Raw genomic sequence first — 6,000 nt, 5'->3', positions numbered from 1 at the left:
TTCGTCTAATTTTTAAAAGAAAAAAATTTTTTTTTGTCAATAGAGATTTTGTTTTTTATCAATACTTTTGTTTATTAAAGTACTTAGTTTTCAATTTCACAGAACTGGAAGTCTGATGACAAACTTAGATGCTAGTTTGTACTATCAAACTTTCCTATGGTAGAAGAAATCAGTTGCCAGTGGTCTAGCACAACTGTATAAATAGCAGTTGCTACTTAAATATGGCAATGCCGGTAATGAGTACTCATGTCATGAAATCCTATTTAAGTAGTCCTTTTCTATGCTTTGATAACATCTTCTTTCTTCAAATTGTTCTATTTTAACATTTTACTGCATCTTCAGTTTTTAATTCCTTGTTCAGTGGCTAAAATTCCTAGTAGACATTGTGGTCCCCAGTGAAGGAAGGGCCTTATCCTTTGTTTTGTTTAAATTGTTTTAAAAATATATTTTATTTTTCTAGAGTAGTTTTCAGTTCACAGCAAAATTGAGCAGAAAGTACAGAGAATTCCCATATTCCTCTTTTCTTCAGAAATTGACAAACTTCACCACTATCAACATCTCATCCATAGTGATATAATTATTGCAATCACCCTACACTGACATGTACATCATTATAGTTCAGGGTTCTTGCTTCCATTAGAATTCACTCTTGCTGTTGTATGATCTGTGTGTTCAGATGAATGTATAATGGTACATTATATATGTGTATTATAGTACACAAACTCAATAGTTCTATCTCCTTGAATATCCGGTCTTTTGGATATTCCATTTCCTTAAACTCTGACAGTCACTGATCTTTATATCACATCATTTTACCTTTATCTTTTGAAAGGGATTTTGGACCTTTTAGAGAACTAGTATAATTTCTTTCTTACATTTTTAGTAGAATTCAGGGTCTGTTGCTTTCTGGTTGGGAAGTTATTTATTATTGACTCAAATTTCTTTTATATATATACACATACATATATATGCCTATTAATATTGCCAATTTATATAATTTTGGCAGATTGTGTCTTTCAAGAAATTTGTCTATTTTGTTATCAAATTCTAGATGTAGAGTTGTTAAGAATATATATTTTTATTCTTTTAATGTCCATAGTATTTGTAATGATGTATCTTTCATTTCTAATATTAGTAATTTATGTCTCTCTCTTTTTTCTTAGCCTGCTAGAAAGTTATCAGTTTTGGTGGTCTTTTAAAACAGATAGTTTTTGAGTCTATTGATTTTCTCTCTTGGGTTCCTAGTTTCAATTTCACTTAGTTCTGCTCTATTTTTTTTATTTCTTTCTGTCTGCTTACTTTTAAATTAATTTTCTCTTCTTTTTCTAGTTCATAAGATAAAAACTTAGATTCTTGATTTTCAATCATTTTTCCTTTCTAATATATAAATTCGTTTCTACAAATTTTCCTGTAAGCATTGTTTTCACTGTATCCCAAAAATTTTGGCAAGTGGTATTTTAATTTTCATTTAGTTCAAAATATGTATTTTTAAATTTTCCTGGAGATTTCTTTTGAACCCAGATGTTATTTAGAAGTGTGTTAAATTTCCATATATTTGGTAATTTTCAGGATATCTATCTGTTAATTGATTTCTAAGTTATTTCTACTACGGTCTGACAGCAACTATTACATGATTTCTATTCACTTAAGTTTGTTAGGGAGCATTTTATGGCCCAAGATAGGGAATATCTTGGTGAATGTTCTGTGTGAGCTTCAGAAGAATGAGTATTCTGGTCATGCACAGTGGCTCATGCCTGTAATCCTAGCACTCTGAGAGGTCATCCGGAGGATCCCTCAAGCTCAGGAGTTTGAGACCACCTGAGCCAAGAGCAAGACCCCACCTTTACTAAAAGTAGAACAATTAGCTCGGCATCATGGCTAGCACCTGTAATTCTTTTCTTTTCATGTCCACACCAGTATCTGTTGTTTTAAGATTTTTTGATAAAAGATACTCTTACTATAGTTAGGTGATGACCCATTTTGGTTTTCTTTTTTTTTTTTTTTGAGACAGAGCCTCAAGCTGTCTCCCTGGGTAGAGTGCCATGGCATTACAGCTCACAGCAACCTCCAACTCCTGGGCTCAAGCGAGTCTCCTGCCTCCGCCTCCCAAGTAGCTGGGACCACAGGCGCCCGCCACAGCGCCCGGCTATTTTTTGGTTGCAGCCATCATTGTTGTTTGGCGGGCCCGGGCTGGGGATTCGAACCCGCCACCCTAGGTGTACGTGGCTGGCGCCTTAGCCGCTTGAGCTACAGGCGCCGAGCCCCATTTTGGTTTTCGTTTGTATTTATCTGACATTTAGAGATGGTGAGCATTTTTTCATGTGTTTATTGACCATTAGTCTATTTTTTAAGCTTCTGTTTATGACTTTCCCCACCTTTTTAGTGGAGTTGTTTGATTTTCTCTTGCTGATTTGTTTGAATTCTTTTTTTTTTTTTTTTTTTTTGCAGTTTTTGGCTGGTTTTGAACCCACCACCTCTAGCATACGGGGCTGGCGCCTTACTCCTTTGAGCCACAGGTGCCACCCTTGTTTGAATTCTGTATAGATTCTTGTTATTAGTCTATTGTCAAATGCATACCATGCAAATATTTTTTCTTATTCTATAGGTTGTCTATTTGTTCTATTGTTTTTTTTTTTGTTTGTTTTTTTTTTTGCTGTGCAGAAACTTTCTAATGAAGTCCATTTGTTAATTTTTGTTGTTGCTGTGATCATCATAAGATCTTTGCCTAGGCTGATGAAAAATACAGAAGATTAATGAAATAAAAAGTTGGATCTTTGATAAGATAAAGAATATCTACAGACTCCTTGCTAGATTAACCAGAAACAGAAAGGGAGGACTCTAATAAGTTCAATCAAAAAAGTGAAAGAAGATATTATGTTTGATACCACAGAAACACAGACATCATCTCTGAATACTATGAAAACATTTATGCATATACACTTGAAAATGTTGAGAAAATATACAATAAATAATAATCTTCTCAGGCTTTATCAGGAAGAAAAGGAACTCTTAAATAGACCAATATCAAGAAATAAAATTGGACCAGCAATAGAAAGCTTCCAACAATAAATGTCCTGGACCAGATGATTTCATAGCCATATTTTACCAGACCAACAAAAAGAAACTGGTACCTATAGTGGAGAAGTTATTATATAAAATTTTTGTGAAGGAAGGTTTCCACTCATACTTATTCCACAAATCCAATAAAGGACACAACAACAACAAGCTAGAGACCAATATCCCTTATGAATATAGATTCAAATATTCTTAATATAATTCTAGAAAACAGATCTCAGAAGCACATACAAGAAAAGAAAATCTACCACAACAAGTGGGCTTCATCCCAAGGATGGTTCAATATACACAAATGTATAAATGTGATTCACCACATGAACAAAAGCAAAAACAAAGACCTTATGATCATCTAAATGGACACAGAGAAAGCATTTGACAACATTTAAAGCTCTTTACAATAGAACTCTTAATAAAATAGTCATAGGTAGAATATGCCTCAAAATTATAAAAGCCATATACAACAAAACCCCACCCAACATCATAATGAACAGGGAAAAATTGAAAACATTCCTGATTAGATCTAAAACTAGACAAAATTGCCAACTCTCACCACTTTTATTCAATGTAATGATAGAAGTCCTAACCAAAATAATAAGACAAGAAGAAAATCAAGCATTTCCAATGAGAACAGAAGAGGTTAAATTATCACTCTTTGTTGATGATATGATCTTATATCTAGAAAACTCCAAAGATTCTGCCACAAGACTACTGAAATAAATTCAGCATAGTCTTAGGTTATAAAATTAATGTACACGAATTGATAGCATGGCTATACATCAAGAACAGTCAAGCTGAAAATCAAATCAAAGGATCAACACTTTTCATAATAGCAACAAAGGAAATAACATACCTAGGAATCTGTTTAATCAAGGTGGTAAAAGAACTCTACAGCAAGAACTATAAGAACTATAAGGTACTGAGGAAGAAAATTAGGATGTAAACAAAGGGAAAAATATATCATGCTCATGGATCAGCAGACTCAACATTAGTAAAATATTTATATTACCCAAAGTAATCTACAAATTAAATGCAATCTCCATTAAAATACCAGCATTATTTTTCAAAAATTTAGAATAAATATTTCTGTGTTTCATATGGAACTAGAAAAGAGCTCAAATAGCAAAAAGGACAAATTATGAGGCATTATATTATCAGATTTCAAGCTATACTGCAAGGCTACAGTAACCAAAACAGCATGGTACTGGCATAAGAACAGAGACATAGACCAATGGATCAGAACAGAAAACACATACAAAACCAACCCCAAGTGGCCATCTGATCATTGACAAAGCAGACCATGACATAAGTGAAGAAAAGAATCTCTATTCACTAAATAGCACTAGGAAAATCAGATAGCCACACAGAAGATGGAAACAGGATGCACATCTCTCATTACTCATAAAAAATAATTCATGATGGATAACAGAGGTAAATCTAAATAAGAATTCTAGAAGAAAATGTTGGAAAACAATCTTTTTTTTTTTAATTCCTGGTTTGGTAATTTCAACAAGCCTTCTATTTTTGACATTGGTTTTAATGCTTGTTCAGTATCTTCAAAGTGTTTTTTTTTTCGTTTGTTTGTTTTAGTATGCCTCTGATTTTTTGTTGAAAGATGGAATTAAGTGCTATCTGAAAAGAATTGTGATAAATAGTCTATTAGTAATATAGTGGTGAGCTTTTGGTGGAAGGGGAAGTGTCCTGTAGTCCTATAATTATGTCTTAGTCTTTTGGTGAGCTTATGTCCCTGGACTATGAGCTTCACTAGTGCGTCTCCATTTTTCCCCTTTTAGGTGGGAGAAGATGGCTAAAGGAAGCAAGAGTTGGATTATTTCTCTTCTTTCAGGCAGTTTAGGCTATAATAAAATCCTAGTAGTATGGGATCTGGTAAAATAGTTTCTTGAGGACAGTCCGTATTAAGAAAAACAGAATAATCTGTAATAATTATTAATAATGTGTAAAAGGAAACTTTTCCCCCTTCCCTTGCTAGAAGCAAGAGGGGATTTACTCCACCCATTTTCACTATGATGACCTAGAGAACTCTTGGAGGTAAAACTCACAAAAACATAGTTTTCAATCATCAGGTTCATCTTCACTGAGTCTCAGTTAATACCCCAGTTACAGTTCTGGTTACACTACCCTTGCCCCAATTCCCACAAAGGTTTTTTCTTATGGGTTATTGTTCTGCTAAGTTGTGATTATCTGTACCTATCTATTTTTTATATTTTGGCAGGTTAGCAGTTTGCCATGTGACCTCACTTATCTGATACATCCATAAAGAGTTGCTGACTTTTCAGTTTGTTTTTACTTCTTGTATGTTCTTTTCCCCTATTATTTCTCTTGCACATGGTTCATTATCTTGCAGACAAGGTTTTCAATAGGTACATATCTATTGAAAGAATATATGAAAAATGGATAAATTAGTACATAAGAGAATGATTACATGCAGCCCTTCACTTAGTTGGTTGCCATGGAACTTGAGGTAGCTGTAGCCACCAGAGGATGCAGACTGGTTCCTTTCCATACCACAGACCTCTTATCTAACCTGCTGACTGGAAAGGACCCGGAAGATAATTCTTCTCACAGTGACACAGCTCCAAAGGTTAGAGAATATGAGGCAAAATAGCAATTTAGTCCTCCTAAATCTTTTCCCCTTCTCACTTCTGGAAGGGAGGGATTTATTTATTATAAAACAATGAAGCAATCATTTCTAGTAAGGAATTTTTGTGCCTGTCTTGGAAATACTCCTCTTTGAAGAATGGAAAGACTCGATGGGATTTCAAGGCCTCAGACACAAGAGTCATTAGCAACTTAAAAATAGAACTCTTGGGAAAATGGTAGAGAGGTGATTAAATGAAGTTAAAGGGAAGACCAAGGGGCAGAAGAATCCTCCATATATCCTCTAATGGGAACTTTGCTTGCACAAAC

Source organism: Otolemur garnettii, unplaced genomic scaffold, assembly GCF_000181295.1.
Source record: "Otolemur garnettii isolate 467f Iridium unplaced genomic scaffold, OtoGar3 scaffold00003, whole genome shotgun sequence".
NCBI lineage: Eukaryota > Metazoa > Chordata > Mammalia > Primates > Galagidae > Otolemur > Otolemur garnettii.
This window is presented reverse-complemented; position numbering follows the sequence as displayed.